Raw genomic sequence first — 21,494 nt, forward strand, 5'->3', positions numbered from 1 at the left:
ATCACAACCTCAGAGTGCCACATGCAGGGCCCCTTGGGTCCCTTTCTCTTTGTGGCCCATCTGTCTCTGGGGTCAGCCTCAAAGAGGCTGTGAAGTGGGCTCAGCTCTGTATTCACCAAGTTCCCTCAGAAGGAGGGTAGGAATACAGTTGAGGAGGCACATGGCTGTGGGGAGGGGCTGGAGTTTCTCTTGGGAGCCTCAGCATCCTCTGGATCTGTAGTTAACTAGGTGGTAGAAGGTCTGGGCCCAAGTGGGAGCCCCTCAGAGGAGCAATGGCAACTGCCTTGGCCTGGTCCTGTCCCTCCTTCTAAGTGGAGCCTCGTAGGACTCAGGCTCTGGGCTTTAGGGGGTTGTTGAAAGGCTGGAGGCTCTGGGGGAGGAGAAGAGGTCCAGGTCAGAGATACACTGAATCCAAGGCCATTGGAACCCCTCCACTCTCACAGATACCCAGGAGTCCAGACCCCTGCCCACAGGCTCCTGCCCATGCTGACCCCACAGAGGCCCTGTGCAGGGCTGGCCCCTCAGTCCTCGCTGGTTCACCCAGCACGGGGCCTTCAGCTGAGATGAGATCTGGCAGCTGAGCTCAGCGCCAGGGAGGGTGGATGGAATGCTCAGGCCCAGCCCAGCCTCCTGTGGCCCGTGGCTCCCAGCCCAGAGGCCCTGGGTCAGGGATGTAGGGCAGGGCGGTAGGAGGAGACAGCCTGGAACATCTAGGAGGTGTGCCTGTGGCAAGGCGGGTGGTGGGGGTTCTGAGTCTCCAGCTCTGTGGGTGGCCCCGGGAAACTCTCCCCACTGACCCCCAGCGCCACTTCAAATCTCAGTGTAGGATGATGTGGGACCCAATAATCCCCAGATTCCTCCAGGGACCCCCAAATTGTCTGCCTGAGCTCCAGCACTGACATGGAGGAAGGACGCGGCTGAGTGAGGATGAGGGGTGAGGCCCTGGGGCCCTGGGGCTGGGTGAGTCCAGGCCGCTGGGAGCTGGCCCCTGGGTCTTCCCCTAGATTTGTGGCTCAGTTTAGCCCTGGGGCTGCTCCTGGGGGTCCCAGACTGCTCCCCTCTCTCTGCAGTGCTCTGCCAACAGCCTCCCTTGTTGCGGCTCCCCACCTCTTGAAGGATGAAGTCTAACCCTGAAGCTCACCTTCAAGGTCCAGCACAGTGTGTCCGCTCCAGCTCTCCTTTCCTCTACCTCTCCGGCCATGAGAACTAGAAGTTTCTGAGTCGCACAAAGCTCTTCCTCTGACCAGGAAGCTTTTATCATAGGCCGTTTCCTGGAGCGCCCTTCCTCGCTGTGTTCTCTGGGTAAACGCTTTACTTCATTCGTTTCAGGCCCCAGGCCACCTCCTCTATGCTGTCTTCCAATTGTCATCTGATCCCAGCACAGTCTCTGCTCTCTGGCTTGAGCATCTCTGCCCAGACAGGTTCAAGTCTCTACTTCATCCCAGCATCTTGGGGCATGAACTCAGGGCCCCAGACATAAAGGTGTCAATGTCCCCACTGCTACCTGTCAGCCCAGCTTGGTCTCTAGTTCTGGGCTTGCCATGGACTCCCTTCCCACTCACAGGAGGTAAAAACCAATCCAGGGCTGGGGATTTAGCTGTGTTTCCACCGCCTACCTCGCAAGTGCAAGGACCCGAGTTTGATCCCTGGTACCAAAACAAAACAAAATAAAACAAAAAAACCCTCAATCCATACAATTGTAGACAACACCTATGGTGGTCTGAGAAGGTGCAACCATTGGTGTAACTCCAAGAAGCTCCTATTTGTCTCCAAATGACTCCTCTAACAACCATCGCATTGCCAGATACACCACCATTAGGATTTTGAGGGGGCAGAGATTATCCTTCTTAGGTGTCCCGGAGGAATGTGCACATACTTCTGATCAGGGGCCCTTCTATGGCATAGCTTGCAAAACAGAACTCAGAGAGTGCCCCTCACCTCTTCCCTCTCTCAGGGCAGACACCATTAATCGGTCACAGTGTTCATTCCCACTGACTTGAACCCAGTCCCTGAATCCTCTATAATCTTTGAGGTAAGACCGATGGACCAGACCTACTTTGCCATCTGAAGCAAATTGGTCTCTGGGCACCAGGCCATCTAGTCTACTTTCCTCTCTCTTAAGGGATAACTCCAAGCTTTGGGCAGGGAATATCCATCTAGCCCTTTCCTACCTTCCTGGGCTGCATGGCTTTGGCTGGGACTTAGCAAGGGGAGAGGAGGCAACATAATGAGCCAAAGGCACCTGCCTGTTTGAACTTGCCCAGCCGCTCGTGAGCTGTGTGGCCTGGGGCCCATTCCTTGCTCTCTCTGGGCCTCAGTGACTTCATCTGTGATGGAAGCAATAGCTGCTTCCCTGGAGGGCAGGATTAAATGGGATCATGGGTGCTAAGCCCAACACACAGTAGGTGCTCGCTAAGTGTGTAGGTGCTTGCCCCCCATCTACCTACCCATCCCTCCTGGAAGCTGTGGCTTCCACTGGCAACTCACACTGACCTCATTTCCTGGCTTTGCCCCAGGCCCACCTCCTGCTCCACTCTGCTCCGCTCCAGAAGGAAATCTCACTCACTGCATCCTCTTGCCAGTCTGTACCTGCCATGGTCTGACATCCAGGACATCCCCAAATGAGTTTAGAGGTGGGTAGACGGAGGCTAAGATTGCAGAAGGGCTGCGCAAGGCCTCCTCTTCCCCTAGGAAGCCCTCTGTGATTTCTTCACCCAACACCAGCCTGGACCTTGGTCAGGATGGGCTTTTCAGCTTCTCCTAAGCCAGAAGCAAGCTCCTGACTGCAGGACTTGTCTTCTAGAACATTCAGAAAAGCTCTTGGCTGATCCTTGTGCCTGTTTTTGTGGCCTAAGCTGACCAGTGTCCCCTCCACTGAGTTTCTCTGTGGAATGTGGCCTAGGCTGTGGGGTCAGAAGGGGCTGATGTCACCCCTGGCCTGCTTCTATCTTATACTAGCTGTGTGACCTTGGACTGGCTGCTTTGCCTCTCTGGGCTTCAGTGGTCCCATCTGTCACATGAAAACCCTTGGAGTAGCTTCAGGTCACCCAAGGGGGATTCAGGGAGGTGACAGAGGTAACAAGCATGGGTGCCTGTGAGCCAGTGGCCTGAGTTTTTCCTGAGACGGTGGCCACAGTGTCCGTTTCATGTCCCTGAGGCAGCAGCGGAGCTGTGAGTCACACAAGTCCGGGAGAAAATAAGCAGGGTCCCTTCTGGCTTCCTGCCCCCATGTCCGGTCCTTGTTTTGCTGCACAATGGCCCCAGCTGAGACTGCAGGGTGGGCAGCTTAACCTCTTCATGGCCACAGGCTCCTCCTTGAGCTATCAGCACAAGAAGCTGTAATTACCAGGGCTGCCTGGGGGCTCAGCTGTTCCTGTGTCCCTCCAAGGTCACTCAGGGCCTTCCAGACTGGGGCCTGTGCACGGCTGGACTCAGGGGGGACAGGGACAAGCCCTGTGTCTCCCCCGCCAAGGACGAGCCTGGGCTTGCACTGGTCCTCCCACCAGCTGGCCTCTACTTCTTGCTCTGCGGAAACTCTGGCCACACCAGCCTCCCCAGGTCCTCCACCCTGCCCAGGTGTCCCTCCGCCCTGCCATGTCCTCCCTCTCCTGTCAGAGTTCCTTCTGCCCATCACAGGTCCATGGTGTGGGGGGCGAGCCCAGCGCCCAGTATGGAGCAGGATCCCAGCTCAGCAATGGTTGACAGTGCCCTTTTACTTGGCCTGTCGCCGACAGGGGTGGGGTGAGTGGGGGGGGCTTGTGACCATGGCTCAGGGGTCAAATCTTTATGACATTCATAGCCACTTCTGCTCTGGGGTAACGGGTAAATTCAGCCCCGGTTCCTCAAAGATCTGCCATTGTTTGTCAATCCCAATACCAAGTGTGAACATCATATTTCACTGACCAAGGAAAACACTACTTCCCCATTTTACAGATGAGCACCCAGAGAGGTGTTTCACAGAGAGGCACAGGGTCTGGAAAGCCTGGACTCTGGAAGACGAGACCCTAGTTCAGCTCTCCACCCCAGCTCATCTCCAAATCTCAACCACCCTCACCAGGACACGAAGAAAGGATCTATCTACCTCCCAGGGCTGCTGGGAGTGAACGAAGGAGTCCCGTCACTCAAGAGCCTTCTCTGTGCCTCACCTCCCGTTCTCACAGCATGTCTCGCCATTGCTCAGACAAGCAAACTGAGGTTTGGAGACTTCCCCAGGGTCCCACACAAGCAAGTGGTAGAGCTGGGATCTGTGCCCAGGTGACTGTCCACAAGCTCTTGCCTTGGCAGTCTTCTGGGCGGACTTCCCTGGGCTTGGAGTGTTCCCACGGGTCCTGGGTCCCAGCTTTTGGGTAGCTGGGTGTTTCCCAGCAGCTGATCCCACAGCATGAAGCTGCTCCCAATGTCGACTGGGACCAGGAAGGAGGGGATTTCATAGACAGGGCCTTAAGTTTCCAGAGCCACCCCACAGATGGCCTATCCTGAAAATGGGGGATGTTGAGAGGGACTGGGGCTCAGATCTCCCCTTTCAGGGCTCCTCCCCAAATCCCGGCACAGCCCTTGAGGGGTGAAGGGAGGTGATGTTTGGCCTTGTGAAATCCTCTCCCACAGGGGAACGGACACCAAGGAGAAGCCAGGAGCAGATGCCAGTCCTCTGCCCCAGCGCGCTGGGTGACTGGGAGCAGATTCCTGCCCTCTCTGAGCCTGGCACTGATGGAAGCCAGTGGGCCCTGGGGGCACGTGGGGTTGGACTTCGGAAGCCATGCTCTCCCCATCGCCCAGCCCTGACAGAGCCGTCTGTGCCCGTGGGACCATCACTGGCTGCACCTCTTCCAGCCCTGCTCTGACCCTCGAGGAGCCACAGTGGGGCTGGGAGCCCTTAGTACCCACTCTAGAGGTGGGGAAGCTGCCAGTGGGTCAGGTGGGGAGACGTGCTGGACCCCACTCACCGTGCCGGTGGGCGGAGGGTCTGCCTGTCCCGTCTCTGTCCGTCCAGGGCCAAGAGTGGAGTGAGTGGATCTTAGCTGGCTGCCTCTGGAGCGAGCCACACCCAGCGAGAGGGAGGCCGGCCTCCCCCCTTCAGGTTTTCCACCCCTGGGAGGGTTTCCTGTTATTGTTGTGCAGTGTGGGCTGGGCTACTGCAGATAGGCAGACCCCACGGTGGGTGGCCACCTCGCCCTGCCCTCCAGGGACTTTTACCTCAGATCCCGATTCTGGGCTTCAGGGCCTGGGCTTCGAGGCCAGCACCTGCCGGTGATCTGGCTGTGGGGGCCCTGGGTCTGCATCAGGGGATTTAACCCCTCTTGGGACCCCCCAAACAGGTGTCTTACCCCCTTTTACAGCCCAGGAACCAGAGGCCCAGCGGGGCTAAGAGGCTTGTCCACCAGCTGGCCTGTAGCAGAGTCAGAGACCCAGCTGGGTTTTAGCTGTGGACCCTGCGACGTCCGTGCTGGGTGGTGGGGGGTTTCAGAGGTCTCTAGTGGGGCTGGTGGGAGGTGAGGGCAGGCAGCAGCTCTTGGCTGGAGGGCCATTGGCTTCTCCCAGGCAGGGTGGACATGAATTCAACTCTAAGGTGCTAGCCTGGATCTGTGTCAGCTGTTTGGGTTTAGAGATACTGAGTGAAGTCAAGTGTGCTGGGTCTGCTTCTGATGCAGCTGTGGGCTGATCATGTTCCCCTAAGGCCTCAGTTCAGTCATCTGTAAAATGGGAATACTCATAGCCTTGAGTGAAATAAAAGTCACGTAAAGGCTTGGAGGACAGGGGAGCAGAAGCTGGACCTGAGCTCCTCAGAACCAAGAAGCTGGGGGCAAGAGAGAGGGGCTGAGATTTGGGAACTCATGAGGACCTCCTAAAAACTACAGAGGCCTGGGCACTGCTGCAGGCTGATTGATGTGGAATCTCCGGGCAGGCGCCAGGAATCTGTCCTTTGAAGAGCTGCCCTGGTTTTCCATGGGTGAGTGAGTGGCTGGGAAGTCCCGACCTTGTTCCACAATTCAGCCAGGACAACCGAGACTCCAAGAGGGAGGGCCTTGCTCAGGGACACCCAGGAAGTTGGGGAATGAGATAGGGAAGAGCAGGAAGACAATTTGAGAGGAAGGGGAGGCAAAGATTGCTCTATTTTGGGTAGGAGTTTGAGGTGCCCACAAGACAGCCAGGGCTGGTAAATGGAGGTGGAGTGAGGTCTGGCCCCGAGATGAGGTTTGCAAGCCGTGAGCTTACTGGTGGTGCTGAGGGAGCTGTGGAAGTAGATAGATGAGTTTACTGGGAGAGAGTCCTGGGCCCTTTCATACTCGGCTCAGTAGAACAGGGTCCAGTAGGCGTGGGGCCATGGGAGCCAGGCGATGACAGCGGGGTAGTCACTGCGTCACCTGGGTAAGCAGATGGCTGTCACGTCCCCATTGAATTTGGAAAATGAGGCCATCAACTTGGAGCAGAGCAGGCTAACCAGAAGGGGATGGACAAGACCAATGAGAGAGGGCTCAAGGAGGGTTTGAGGAAGTTGGATGAGTATGACTGCAGGCCCCTGCCAGTCTGGCCATGCCTGGGAGCAGAAGTACGGGAAGATCGTTTCACACCGAGGTGGCAGACTTGTGTCCTGAGGGAGTGTCCAGCACACAGGCAAGACAGGCAGTGCTAGAGCGAGCGAGTGAGCCGGTGACCTGCTGTGAGACTGGGTCTGAGTGCGACCTGCACCAACACTCACAGTCAGCGGGCTGAACAAACAACAGCTCAGCGTGTCCCTCTCTGCAGGGTCCCTCTGCTTTCTGCCTGGAGCGCTGTGTCCTCCCCATGCCCTGGCTGTGTTCCCCTCATGCTTACCGGTGCCAGCTGCCTGCCCTGTGGTCCACGGGCCCGTGGGACCTGAGGGCGTGGGGATCACTTTCTGCAGGGTCTCAGACTTGGTGCTGGTGGAAGACAGGACTGAGCCTGTCCTGCTACCGTGTGCCACCTCTCGTTGTGCTCCTATCCATGAGGAAGAATTTTGTCCTAAAAACCGAGTTTCTGTTATCTATAAACAAGTGGATTGTTGGCCGGGAATGTGCCCTGGACCCCAGGGGTAGGACGGAGGTCCTCATAGCAAAGGCAGTTCAGACCCCAGGGGAGGAAGAGCTCAGTGCCCCTTTGGGCCCCAGAAGATCTCATGCCTGGTGTCTGGCACTGCCTGGCCCTTCCCTGCCCCGACCCCTCCCAAGAAGGGCACAGGGGCAGGAAGTGCCAGCTGGAGCAGAGTGAAGGAGGCAGCTGTGGGTCAGCAGGAAACGGGATGGTCTGTGAGGCCAGATTAGCAGCAGCCAGGAGGGAGGGACAATGCGGCTTCGGGGGAGGGCTGTAAGAGCGAGGCAGGGGACTCCTGCCCACCTCTTGTAGAGAGAGGGAGGCTGACCTGGGAGGGGTCCTGTGTACTCAGCTATGGGCTTGGGGGCTGGTGGACCCAGGGCTAGACCCTGATGTGGCCGGTCTCTACCTGTGTGACCTCTAAGCCTCTTCCCTTACCTGTGAAAGTCTTCAGTTCAGACTTTTCAGGGCTGTCCCGGATCAAAAGGACAGTGGAAACCAATGACGGTAACACGTCTTAGTGAATGCATCTCTCGAAGTGTGATCTCTCCAGCATCTGCCTCAGAATCACTCGGGTGGGTAGAGGAGCCAGAAATGAAGATTTCTGGGCCCCACCCTAGGCTGATGGCAGATGGCAGACAATGGGACACCGAGACCTACATGTTGGCAGCCCACCAGGCAAAGTGTCTGTGCTCACATTGGAGAACCACAGTCTCCCTGGTGCTGGTGGTGCGCTGGGCTCTCTCTGGGGCTTCTCATTTGACCCTCAGGACAACCTCAGTGCTATTGTCAGCCTGTTACAGAGATGGGGAAACTGAGGCTTGGAGTCAAGGGCTCCCTCCCTAAGAACTTGGAGCTTTTTAGCAGAATGCCCATTACGAACCAGAGCTCAGTCTCCAGAGGGCAGCACCTTATCTGCCCAGCTTTCCTGCCCCACCACAGCTGTGTGGATAGCATAGTGTCAGATCATAGTAGCTGCTCATGAAACAAAATTCTCTGGAATTCTGTACTGGACAGGAAGGCAGGGGAGTGACGCCCTTCGTTCCGGCAGAAGTGGTCGCTGTTCAGCTGCTGTGCTTCTTTCTTTTCCCCTCTGCTTGCAGAGCCACCCCCACCCCCAGTTGTCTCCACTTCGATCTCACTTCCTCCATGTGCCTGTCAGCCCTGGGCACAGCCCAGGCCTCACCCATCTGCTGCACCCTCTCCTCCTCTCCATGTGTCTCCTTTGCATCCCTGTCCCCACAGCGGGCATAGATGGGTGGACTTGGAGCTGTGCACCCCTAGAACCAGCACCAGTCCACTGGGGCTGCCTGGTGTGGGGGTCTCTTTGCCTCTGCCCCCTGCCTGCCTGGCCCACGCTGGCTGTGGCCAGCGACACTGCGCTTCTTTCCTTCCTCTTTGTGGTGTTTTATCTGGAGTACCCAATACTCATGCTTGTTTTTTAATTTTTAAAATTTCTTATTGGTATATTTGCAATGCATAATAATTAACATTTGTATTGGGGAATTGGTACATGTATATATCCTCTCTTGATCATTTCAATCTCCTTTCCCTTCTCCTCTCCTCTCTTCCTCTGGCCCCCTTTCCCATCTCCACAATCTCCCTCTTGGCTACCATCTCTTCTTTATTTTACTCTATAATTTATTTATATTTTAGGTTTCCCAAATAAGAGAAATCATTCCATATTGAACCTTCTATGCCTGACTTATTTCACTTAATATGATGATCTCACGATTCATCCATTTTCCTACAAATGACTTGAATTTAGCCTTCTTTATGGCTGAATAATACTCCATTGCTTGAGCTGAGTAACCATAACACACAGAAGTGAGGGGTGAAGTTGGAGCCTCCTGGGAACACAGCTGGTATGTACTCCATGGATTCTATCCGTAATTTGCTGAGTATAATTCCTCTTCTTGATCCTTTCTCCCTATAATTGCCCCAGATACCAGAGGTGGCTCTATTTGAGAGCCCTGCTATAAACACTGACCATGCGCCCTCTCTGACCCAGACTCTGTGTCTCACTGCTAATGCTCATAGGGGCCTTAGGGAGGGTATCTTTGTGCCCATTTTGCAGGATTACGTCACAAGCCCAGAGTGGCCCTGCCTACTTCAAACCAGGCTCATGTTCTGCAGAGCGTCGCTGAACACTCCGAGCTGCTCCAGCATCCTGCCTCTGAGCCTTAGTCCTTGCTATTCGTGCCTCTGAGGGTGCTCGTCCTCCCTTCCTCAGCTAGCCCAAGTCTTCTGGCCTTTCCGCGCCCAGCTTAATTACACCGCTCCTCCACCAGTCCCGTGAGGTTATCATTCTTGAAGCATCTTACCTCCTGGAGTTATCTGCCATACTATGCCCATCCACCCCACCTGCACCCCACATGCTCATTTTCAAAGCCTGTTGAGCCCCCCATTTTCTTATGTAATAATTCTGCACAACAGCCCAGAGAGGTGCAAATACTATTCTTATTCCCCCGATGAGGGGTCTGAAACTCAGAGGTGCTGAGTAACTTGCCCAAGGTCACACAGAAGTAGCACAGCCAGAATTACAACCCTCACCTTCCTGTTTGGAGTTTAAAGGTCACTGTATAGCATCATCCTATTCCCAATAACCTGTAACTTCTCATTTATTAAAAAAGAATAAAGATGCCCAGGCTTTGCCTGCTCCTGTGTTGGGAACAGGAGACAGACCTGGTCCCTGTCTTTGGGTGTCCCACTCTCATGGGACAGACAGGTGCCGAGATGAGCATGAGCCATACTGAGTGGGTCCAGGGTGGTCACAGAGGTGAGTGCCCTCTGCTGGGGGTGCTCAGAGGAAGTAGCCTGGGGTCCCCAAGCTGCTCTGAAATACTGGGCAGGAGCTCACTAAGCATGGAGAGAGGGCTCACAGACAGAGGGAATCGCAGAGTTGAAGGCACAGAGGCCTGTGTGGGAAGGAGAGAACGTTCCCTGGGGAGCATCAAGGGTTTGGGAGCCAGAGATAGTTGGAGATGCAGCCAGGGTTGAAGGACTTCTGCCACACTGAGAGCACAGGCAGGAGGCACCTGCAGTCTGAAAACCCTGTAGTGCCCCATGAAGCCCTGGATTTTGGAGAATTGCCCTGCTTGGTCTACTGAGTCCTCATGCAGTGTCTCAGTTGCTATTGTTGTTGCTGAGACAAAATACCCAACACTCGTAAATTAAGGGTGGAGTGGTTTGTTTGGCTTACTGTTCATAGAGGTTTCAGTCCATAATTGTATGGCTCCAAGGCAGAGTAGCACATGGCAGAGAGGCATCATAGAGGAGAACCAGTATATGATGGGCAGAATGTAGCAAAGCAACAAGGAACCTTAACAGCGTCTTTCTACCCCTTTTATTTTATCCAGGCTACTTAGGGCAGGTAGCACTCACACCTTTAATTCTAGTGCTCTCTAGCCTAGCATTGTACCATGAATCCAGTGTCACACACTGTAGATCCAGCCACCTCTGAAAACGCCCCACCTATGACCACATGAGGCTTTTGGGGGGAACATTTAAACATAAGGCATAATATTCTGCCCTTGGCCTCCCAAAGATTCATGCACATCCCTTTCATCCCTTTATGTAAAAAAGCATTTAGTCCATCTCCAAGAATTCCCAGAGTCCTAACAGTTTAAGAACTGGTGAAAAGTCCAAGTTCAAAGTCTCCCCTGAGATTTAAGGTAAATCCTTCGCTGCAAGCCCCTGTACAAATGAAAAGAAAGTTAAACACTTCCAATGTTCAGTGGCACAAGATAGACAATACCATTCCAAAAGTTACTAACAGGGGGATAGCAAGGAATGGGAACAAAGCAAGTCCAAAATCCAGCAGGGCAAACATTAAATCCCTCTTTCAGCATCCCTGGCAATCTGTGGCAAGTTGTGAACTCCCAGGGGCTTGGGTAGCTCTGCTGCCTATGACACTTCTGGTGGTTGTACCTCCCATAGATTTTTTCTAGGGCAGGCTCTGCTCCCTCCTTTCAGTTTTCCTCAGATGATACTTATTCCTGGCTCCTCCAAACTTCCAGGGTCTCCACTGAATGTTTGGCTTCACACTGCCAGCTTCACATGTTGCCCTCTCAGGGGCACACTCCCTGGCCTCCCAAGCCTTCTGCTAAAATCTGGGTGGAAGCCTTCTAACCCCACAACTCTTACATTCTGCATGCACCTAAAAAATTTATGCAGCACTGCATGGATGATACCAAGGTCTGCTGCCAGCTGGAGCGGTAGCCAGGCTTCCTTCTCTCTTGGCTGCAGGGGTCCAGTGCTTACGAACCAAATCCTGAGGAACAACTTCCCTAGGATACCACCATTCTGAACATGGTGTTCTGGGGCACTCTTCTCAAAGTCAAATCTTTCACTTTCACAATTTCGAGGCTGCAAAGGGTGGAGTCCTGCTGCTTCTTGTGATGCCCTCAGGCCATCTTTTCTATTTTTCTGTCCCTTCTCAGCAATCAAGATCTCCTCTTCTCTATCCACAGTTTTACTGGGAGCTTTCTTTCTGGCCAAACTCACAACACATTAAATCATCCTGCTGGGCTCTTTGCTTTTGATTCTCAACATAAATCTGGCTAAAAGCCCCCAACAGTAGCCATGTTACTGCCCCAACGTTAGACTCCCTTGAAATTTCTTCTTCCAGATTAATTAGTCTGCTGCCCTTAATCTCAGTCTCAGGCAAAGTCTCTGGACAAGACCAAAATGCAGACAAAATTTCTGCCCAGGTATAACACACATTGTCTGGAGCCCAATAACCAATGTAGTCCTTCCCAGCAGAAACTTTCTGAGCTTGTTCTTTATCAGTAGGGTTTCTACCAGCATTCTGGTCTTCTGAGCTCTGACAAGAATCTCCCATCAAGTACCACCTAAGGTGTTGCAGCTCTACTTTTTCAGCCAGCATCTTACAACCTTTCCAAACTCTTCCCACAAGCCATTTCCAAAGGCTCCTGAACCACAAGGTTAGGTATAGTCTCAGTAATGACCCCACCTCTCTGGTACCGAATTCTGTCTTAGTTACTTCTCTCACTGCTGAGACAAAATACTGTACACCTGCAAGTTAAAAGAGGAGAGGTTTATTTGGCTTACAGTTAGGAGAAGTTTCAGTTCAGTTGGATGGCTTCAAGGCACATGTCAAAGGGGCATCACAGAGGAGAACCAGTATATGGTGGGCAAAATGTAGAAAAAGCAACAAGGGACCTTAACAGTGTCTTTCTGCCCCTTTTATCATATCCAGACTACTTAGGGCAGGTGGCACTCACAACCTTAATCCCAGTGACCTTGAGCCTAGCATTGCACCATGAATCAGTTTCAGTGTCACACACTCTAGATCCATCCACCTCTGAAAAAGCCCCACCTATGACTACATAAGGCTTTGGGGGGACATCTAGACACAACCATAACATGCAGCCACCTGCCCTATGTGGGCAGTGGGAAGGCCAGGCAGGGAGGCACAGGTTGGCAGCCCAGATTAGAAATGTGGATACCGCCACTGAGCTGGAGGGGGCCAAGGAGCTCATGGCAACAGCAACTCTCCTCAGCCAGGAAGGGGCCAGCATCAGGGACTGAATTCCAGACAATGAGAACAATGCCTGTCCCAAGGCACTGGGGTGGGGGTGGGGGGGGCACAAAGAGCACTTTCCCAGCTGTCTGCACTTTTCCCTCCCTGGGAAATTGTGCTGAGGGAAGTGGGACTCTGAGGTCTGCAGAACCCAGAGATATTTGATGTGGTGCTCTCTGGGTACCTGCAGGGCACACATTGCACTCTTCTGCTTACAGTTTAGCTGATCTTGGACCAGCTATAGCTTTTGGTGCCTGTTTCCCCTTTTGTAAAGTGCAGATGTTGTGGTCCTTCCTTGTGCTGAAGGTTCATGTCAAGTACGTAGAATGGTCTCTGGTATATAGCGGGTGCTCAGAAAATGTTTGCCATGCCAGTGGCATGGCAGAGAGGTTAAAGTGGGGGTGCCTGCAAATGTGAGGACACGTGTTCACATGTGAGTGCATGAACATATGCATGGTGTTTGGCAACTGTGTGGTGACATGCAAGTGTGCAAGAACACACATGAAGTGTCCATGTAGATGTGGCGGTGTGTGTGGTATTGGTGATGCATCTGTGGTTTGAGGAGTGCAACCCAGGAAGGGCCTGGCCTAGGGCAGCTCTTTGCCCCTCTATGGTCATATGTCCTTGTCGCCCCACTGAAAAAGCCTCCCCCACCCTCATCTCCTGCAGAGGCCCAGAGAGGGTAAGGCCTTGCTCAGAGTGGTCCAGCCAGCAAGCAAGGACCTGCATCCCTGACTGGAGGGCAGTCTAGAGTCTGGCAGGGACTTTGCTCCGCGGAAGCCCAAACTTCCTGTCTCCAGGCCCCACGTGTCCTGGAGAACAATGGGTGGAGGCTTGGCCATCTGGGTGGCAGGAAGGTGGGTCAACGGCTGGTCTGTCTTGATGGGGCAAACAGATGAAGCTCTGGCACTGGGCTCAGTACTGGGGCTGCAGGCCCAGGACTTCTGCTTCCTGCCAGTGCTGTCCCTTTTCCAGGCCCGCACGTGCTGTTCCCTGTGGTGTGAGGTGGTTCTGGGGAACAAAGTCCAGCTAGGGGAGGGGAGTCTGAGCTGGTCTGGGGGAGGGGAGGAGATTAGGTGGAATCAGTCCTTCAGCGGGTAGAGATCTTGGGGACCTCCTTTTAGGCCACTGAGACCGTGAGGGATTTCTCCGAGGAGTCAGAAGAAATCCTCCCAGCCCCTAAACTGGGGTATTCACAGGGCGTGGCTGAGCCTGGTAACTCTTAGTTTGTACATAGTTATGACACTCATATTTCTCCAGGGCTAGGAGCAAGAGACTGGGATCAGGAGCCCTGGTTCTGATCTCAGGCTCCCCCACTGGCTGCTGGTCAGTGTCTTTGCCTGTTTTCTTCTTTGTGAAATGACTGTGACTTGCCATATTCTACGGAACTCACATGTAGCCAGAGAGTGTTCCATAACACATCTCCGAGTACTCTGTGAACTCTTCCCTGGGCCTCTCCCCCCTCCAACTGCTATCAAGCCCACAAGAGACCCCCAGAGACATAGGAAAAGGGGCAATATTTGAGGCAGGGAGGGGAGCCCTGGGGGTCCCAGCTTGAGCAGAGCCCAAGCTGCAGGAAAGGGCAGCCCAGGGCTGTGGCCACCTATGGGATCCTAGGCCACTTTGGAGGCAGCTGGGCCAGATGGCAAGGAAGTTGAGGGTCTCTGGTCTGTGCAGATGACTCCTAAAGGTGGTGGCTGTCTCTGCACCCTCCCAACCCTGCATCTGAGAATCTGGCTGCTCCTGGGCTGTCTTAGTTACTTTCTCATTGAGGAGACACAATGCCTAATACCCATAACTTCAAGGAGAGGTTTATTTTAGCTCACAGTTGGTAAAGGTTTCAGTCCATAGTCTGGTGGCTCCAAAACAGGACAGCATGGCAGAGGAGAAATAGTTCATGGCATGCTAGGCAGGAAGCAGAGAGCCACCAAGGGAGGACAGATATTTATATCCACCTTTCCAGGTTTTTGGCTTTTGCTCATAGTGACCCACCTCTTCCCACCAGGCTTCACCTCCCAAAATCACACCCAGCTTCAAACCCATCAGTGCTCTCGTGCAGTGTAACACACACCCATGATCCATTCACCTCACCAAAGCTCCACCTATGAGCGATCAGGCTTTGGGGGAACATCTAGATATAAACCATAACATGGGTTGAGGACCATCCCCGAGAACAGTCTCTCAGGCCCATTGGTGCCTCTGGGAAAGTTCTCTTGCACCCTTGGTCAGCCTGGATGCTTGCAGAAATGCAAAGCAGCCCTGGATGAAGACGAGGGCAGCTTGGAGCCAGGGCAGGTTCTGGAGTCTCAAACTCCCCCTGGGTGAGCTCAGGGCTGCTCTGAGAACTGAGGATCCTGAGTAGGGGTGGTTTGCCCTTCTCAACCTATGAATCTGTGCTGCAGCATTCAGCACTGCCTGAGGACCCACAGTGGGCTGGGGCTTCTTCCATAGCCTCATTCCATCCCACCTCGATTCTCTGGTTTCCTGTCTCGTAAAGGCTCCTGCATGATGGCCATCATCTCTCACAACCTGTGTGGGACCAGGTTCAAGTTCCACACCCTGGCTGCCTTCCGTAGCCCCATTCCTCACTTCTCAGCTCCAGCCGCACTATAAGCACAGTGCTCTGTCAAGCCACAGATGCCACCTATGCTGCCTAGAAGTACATTCCCCAGGGACCACTAGCTCCTCCAACTCCCTGAAATTCGATCCCAACAAACAGCAGTAATGAATATAGATACTAGGGCTGGGGATTTAGCTCAGTGGTCTTGCCGCCTGCTGCGCAAGCTCAAGGACCTGAGTTCGATCCCCGGTACCACACACACAAAAAAGACTATAGATACTACTTTTTTTTTTTTTTTTAAAGTGAGGGCTTTATTGAGATAAAATTCACTTCCATAAAATTTGCCCTTTCATTATAGTGTACAATGCAATATGTACTCACAAATCAAAATGTGTATGCACAAATTGTATTGATCCCCACGATCTAACTCCAGAATATTTGCATCCCCTTCAAAAGCAATCCAAGGCCTTTAGCATAGGTTCCCATGTCTCCCTCCCCACAGCCCCTGCAAGACAGGAGGAACTGATAAGAGTTCTAAGTAGGAGCCTGAGAGAAAGTGAGCCACTTAGGGCAGTAAGAGGGAGAAAACAGATCAGACCTTGGATTAAGGGAGCAAGCGGCTGTAGTCCTTGAGATAAGAATGTGGGATGGGGGGCAAACTAGGTGAAACCAGTCCAAACAAAGATGGTGACAGAAATGACCCAGAACTGACCTTAAACTTCTTTGTACCTTTATTATAATGCATTTCCATGATAAAAATCTCCCAGAGGGGGACATAACACATTTCGAAGCACATTTGGGGTTGTGTGCAAACTCATATTTTGTATAGTAACTAAACTCCAACTTGTCTGCAGGCCCCTGTCTCTTTTGGGAAAAAACCATAAACAATAACATTCCTTTGGGAACCCATATAAGTGGAATGTATCCTCAGTTAGATGCTTCTCTGCCTAGAGAGAACCTTGCTATCTGTGGAATAGCTAACTGCTCTCTTTCCTGGGGCTGCTTATGGGATGGTAGATTTTGTTTCTTTTCTATAATAAAGGTTCCAGTTAAAGTGGTTTTTTTTTTGTATTTTTTTCCCCATTAACTTTATTGGTACATTTTAGGTATAAAATACAGTTACATTCATCATTGGGATCTTGTACCATTACATGAGTCTCTTGGTTCTTATTTTTTTCCCCTTCCCTTTCCCTCCCTTCACCCCCTCCACCCTTCCCTATTTGCAAAGACCTTGTTTCCATTTTTTTCCTCTTCTCATATTTTTTCCTTTCCCTTTTATCCCTTCCCCTACCCCTCCCAATTCCCCTGCTCTTTTAGACCTTTTCTTTCTGTTACACAATATCAGTTATACATTTTTTAAATTACAATATTAAGATCTAGGAGACATTACCACAGATTTTACAGAATTTAAAAGGATATAGAAGGCATATTACAAAAATCTTTTTTGAAATAAATTTGACAACTTCTAAGAAGTAACTTAGAAGACAAATTAATGAAACTAACTCTGGAGGAAATATAAAATTTGAATAGCACCTATTAAAGAAAGTATATTCCTAGCTTGAAAACCTACCTATATGACAACAGCAGGCTCATAAACATTTTAACTGATAAATTATATCAAACAATTAAAGCAGAAAAAAGAAGGAACACTTCTCCCCTCATTTTAAGAACTCAACATTGTGCTAATCCTAAAATTGGATAAAGATAACAGAAGAAAAAAGTATGAACATAGATAGAAATTTGTTTAACAAAACAAACTAATAGAAGTCAGATCTGGCAGGATGTAGAAAGTGGTTTTGTTATAGGGATGGGAGTGTCGGTTCAGCATTGGAAGATCCACCCCCAAAAGTCATTGTTTTAACAGAGGAAAGGAAAAAGCCATATGATCCTGTCACTAGTTGGAGAAAAAGTATTGAACCAAATTCTACAGCTGTTCATGGAAGCTATCAGGAGACTAGAAGTAGAACAGAAACTTCTCAACCTATTAAAGATATGTACTCCATACTTCCAGCGAGAACGCCTTATATGAATGGAGAAGATACAATGCTTTCTCCTTAAGGTGGGGAACAAGGGCAGATATGGCTACTCTTCATCTGTCCATTAAACTTTGAAACCTAGGCCCCACCAAAATAGTCTGGCAATAAAATGACACAACTAGGATAGGATTGGCACGGCAGAAGCAAAATCTTTATATGTAGATGAAATGATCATCTACAGAGAAAATACTAAGAAATCTCTAGAAGCCCCTAGACCTTGTAATTGAATTTAGCAGGATTAGAAAACACAAGGTATATATAAAAATTCAGCTCTGTGTATATTTGCTATAAATGAAGAATTGGATATTGAAATTTAAAAGTTATGTAGAAGTACAAAAGACCCAGAAAAGCCAAAAACAAAAACAAAAACAGTGTTGGAAGATGTTTAGCACCTAATTTTAAGACTTCTTCTAAAGCTACAGTAATCAAGGCAGTGTTGGTGTACAAAAAGACATATAGATCATTTGAATAAAACAGAGAATCTAGAAATAGAACCACACATATATGGTCCACTGAGTTTTGAAAGATTATTTAACATTAGCATTTTATAGAATATAAACTCAATTCAAGAGCCGAGGAAGAGATAGTGTCTTCAGCAAATGGCACTAGAACACCTGGTATCTGTATATAAAAAATTAACCTCAATCCTTTTTTTCCATACATGAAAATAACTTGAAGGGATCTATGAAACTAAATAAGAAAGACTAAAAGTATAAAACTTTGAGAAGAAATTATAAGGGAAAATATTTATGAATTCAGGGTAGGCAAGAACTACCTAGGATACAAAAGACATGATGTATAAAAGAAAAAAATCGATAAATGAGATTCCATCAAAATTTAGAACTTTAAATGACATCATTAAAATGAAAAGTAGTCCTTAAACAGACCATATTTACAATGAATATAACCTATGAGCAGAATATATAAAGAATTCTTAGAGCTCATTAATAGACAACCCAATTAAAATGTAGACATAAGAAGGTGATAAATAGCCAGTATAGCACAAGGAATGGTGTGCAACTCTAGAATCAGAAAAATACTAATCAGTACAATAATAAGATTGAATTATACACTCATTAGGGAGATGAAGTCAAAAGTTTTAAGCCTTGTCATGACTTTTTCTTTTTGTTGGATTCTCCCCCTTTGCATTTAATTTGTCATGCCCAGTGGATTCATTCTGCTGGGTTTCCTGGGGTTGTGATCCTCACTGTCTTTTCCTAGGGTATTGTCTAAAATTTTTTGGAGTGCCGGTTTGGTATTCATGAAGTTCCTGAGGTGCTCTTTATCATGAAAGTATCTTATTTCTCCATCAATTTTGAAAGATAGTTTTGCAGGGTACATCAGTCTGGGTTGGAGGCTGTTTTCTTTTAGGGCTTGAAATACATCACTCCAAGCTTTTCTTGCCTTGAGAGTTTGCATTGAGAAGTCTGCTGTGATTCTGATGGGCTTTCCTTTGTATGTGATTTGTTGCTTTTCTCTCACTGCTTGTAGAATTTTATTCTTCTGTTGGATTTCTGGAATCCTAACTATTACATGCCTATGTGTAGATTTTTTTTGATTAAGGCTAGCTGGAGTCCTATATGCCTCACTTAATCTGTATGTCAAGTTCTTTTGCCCTCCTTGGGAAGTTTTCTGCCATAACTTCTGTGAAGAGTCTTTTTATGTCATCTGCACTCTCTCTTCTTTCTTCATTAACTCCAATCAGTCTTATGTTACTCTTCTTTGCATCATCTAGCAGCTGCTGGATTGATTTCTCATGTTCCTTTACAATTTTAAAGGAATTTTTCTTTTCCTCCTCACTAATTGCAACCTTATCGTCTATATCTGAAATTCTATCCTCACATTGGTTCATTCTGCTGTGCAGACTTTCGATGGAGTTTTTAATCTCTTGGAAATCTGTTTGTATCTGTTTTATGGATTCCATTTGTTTCCTAGGTTGGGATTCCATCATATTCCTCAGATCCTCTATTTTTTAAATCTGTGTCCTCTCTAGATTTATTAATCATGTCTTGCACCATGAGCAAAATCTTTGCTGTTATCTGCATAATTATTTCTGATTTCCTTTTTCCCAGATCCTCTTTTGTTGCCAGTTCAGAGAGTCCAGGTGGTTGAGTATCAGAGTGTTCCATCTCGTTTCCCTTTGGGGTTGCTATAGGTGATCCAGAAGTCTGTTTTTGAGGCTTGTTTATGTGTCTTCTCATTTCCACGGTTGGGGGGGGGTGCTTCTGGAGCCCGCGCGGCTCACCTTCTCTGCCCTAGGAGCTTGGGATGGTGGTGAGGGAGCTTCCTTCCGGGTTCTGGGACTGGCTCAGCTTCTCTGCCCTAGGAGCTTGGGATGGCGGCAGGGGAGCTTCCTTCTGGGTGCTGGGACCGGCTTAGCTTCTCTGCCCTAGGAGCCTGGGATGGTGGTGGGGGAGCTTTCTTCCGGGTGCTGGGACCGGCTGAGCTTCACTGCCCTAGGAGCCTGGGATGCTCACGGGGGAGCCTCCACTTAAAGTTTTTGTACAATTTGTGGTGTTGCCTCAGGTGTTTTTTGCTTGTTTTTTTTTTTTTTTTTTGAGACAGGGTCTCACTGTGTAGTCCAGAGTGACCTTGAACTCATGATCCTCTTGCCCTAGTCTACTGAGCACCATGATTACAGGTGTGTGCTGTCTTCTCAGCTTTAATTTTTTCCTGTTACTGAAGCAGAGACTCCTGCTAGCTGCTGACCCCTGGTGTTAATCTATTTTCAATCTCAATGGACTTTGCTATTCTGAAATTTCACACAGATGGAGCTTTCCATGACTGTCTTCTTTCACATAACATATTGCTTTCAAGGGCCATCCATATTGAGCATGTATCACAACTTCATTCTGTTTTTATGGGTAAATAATTGTCCATTGTATGTCTTTACCACACTGTACCTGTCCATTCATCTGTTGATGGACATTTGAATTATGTCTGCTTTTTGCTATTATAAATAAAGCTGCTATGAGCATTTCTCCAAGTTTTTGAGTGAAATGATTTTAATTTTGCTTGGGCGTATACATCTAGGAATTGAATTGTTGAGTCATACATTAACTCCAGTTTTAATCTTTCTAGGAACTGTCAAATTGTTTTCTAAAATAGCTGTACAATTTTACAATCTCTATATTTTCACCAACATATGTTTATTATCTGTCTTTTTGATTATATTTCTCTTAGTGAGTGTGAAGTTGTATTTCCTTGTGGATTTAATTTGCATTTCCTGAAAGACTAATGCTATTGAGCAACTTTTCATGCTTATGCACCATATGTATCTATCCTTTAGGAAATGTTTATTCAAGCTATTTGCCATTTTTAATTTTAATTGGGTTTCTTGTCTTTTTGTTGTGGGTTATAAGTGTTTTATTTTTCCCCGGATATAAATCCCTCTTCAAGTGTGTGGTAGTAAATGTTTTCTCACAGTCTCTGGGCTGTCTTGATTGTGTCTTTGAAATACAAAAGCTTTTAGTTTTAATGAAGTCCAATTTATCTATTTGTGGTCTATTTTGCTTTTAGTATTATGGATGGAAAGAAATATTTTTCTTCCCATCTCAGGTTCAGGGCTGAGACCCTTGCAATAAAATTGAGATTAACAAGAAAAAAATTGTGCATGGATTTAATATTTAATGTATGATCAATGGTGAATGGTGAATGTTTAAGTTAAAAATATTACCCCCCTCAAAATGCTCTCTTTCACACTTCGAACAGTTATCCCATCATCCTGCCCTCTTCTGAAGCAGTTCTGGAAGTCCTCTTTTGAATGTTAGTCCTCTAGTGAATGCTACTGTTGAGAGCCATCCAAGGGAAAGGAAGACCCTTAAAAACATTACTGCGTGTTCGCATCCACTTTATTCATTGGATCTGGCACTGTGTGACTTCTGGCTTCCTGAAAGTCAAAATGAGCATTCAAGGTAAACATTTTGAGTCAAGTCAGGACATGAAGGCAGCCAGGAAAGTGCAACTATAGACATGAAAGTGGACTTCCAGAACTGCTTCTGAAGGTAGCAATAGCAATGGGATAAATGGGTTCAAAGCAATGGGGAATATTCTGAGGGTGTCTTTTACTGCAACAAAATTTTAAAAATGTAAACATTCACTGTATTTTTCAATTACACCCTGTAAGTTCTAGCTATATGATGCAAGAAACATAAGAAATGAAGACCTCAAGAAACAGAATCTGTGTGTTTTTATGCTTGGCTTGATGGAGAGTGGACAGCCATGGGGACAAAGGAGGTGTAAACCAGTGGTAATAAACTGAGAGGCCCTGTGTTCAAGTTCTCTTCTGTGTCCTTGTGTCTCT

At 49.2% G+C, this 21,494-nt stretch overlaps 1 protein-coding gene across 4 annotated transcripts in view; it reads right to left on the reverse strand.

Annotated features, from left to right (window-relative positions):
* Cdh5 (cadherin 5) overlaps window positions 1-5,078 on the reverse strand; it is a 39,103-nt gene extending 34,025 nt beyond the window's left edge. For 2 of the 4 annotated variants that reach the window (XM_021256950.2, XM_004843112.3), the window contains exon 1: window positions 4,944-5,078. The gene's annotated coding sequence lies outside the window, so the exon portion shown is untranslated. Of the gene's footprint in view, window positions 1-1,141; window positions 3,777-4,943 lie in introns of those variants that run through there. The other 2 variants (XM_021256949.2, XM_004843111.4) reach the window with 2 other exon arrangements.
* Window positions 5,079-21,494: the final 16,416 nt, after the last annotated feature.

This window comes from Heterocephalus glaber, unplaced genomic scaffold (assembly GCF_053883595.1).
Source record: "Heterocephalus glaber isolate CG9 unplaced genomic scaffold, H.glaber_assembly_v1.0 deba00000071, whole genome shotgun sequence".
In the NCBI taxonomy this organism is placed as follows: domain Eukaryota; kingdom Metazoa; phylum Chordata; class Mammalia; order Rodentia; family Bathyergidae; genus Heterocephalus; species Heterocephalus glaber.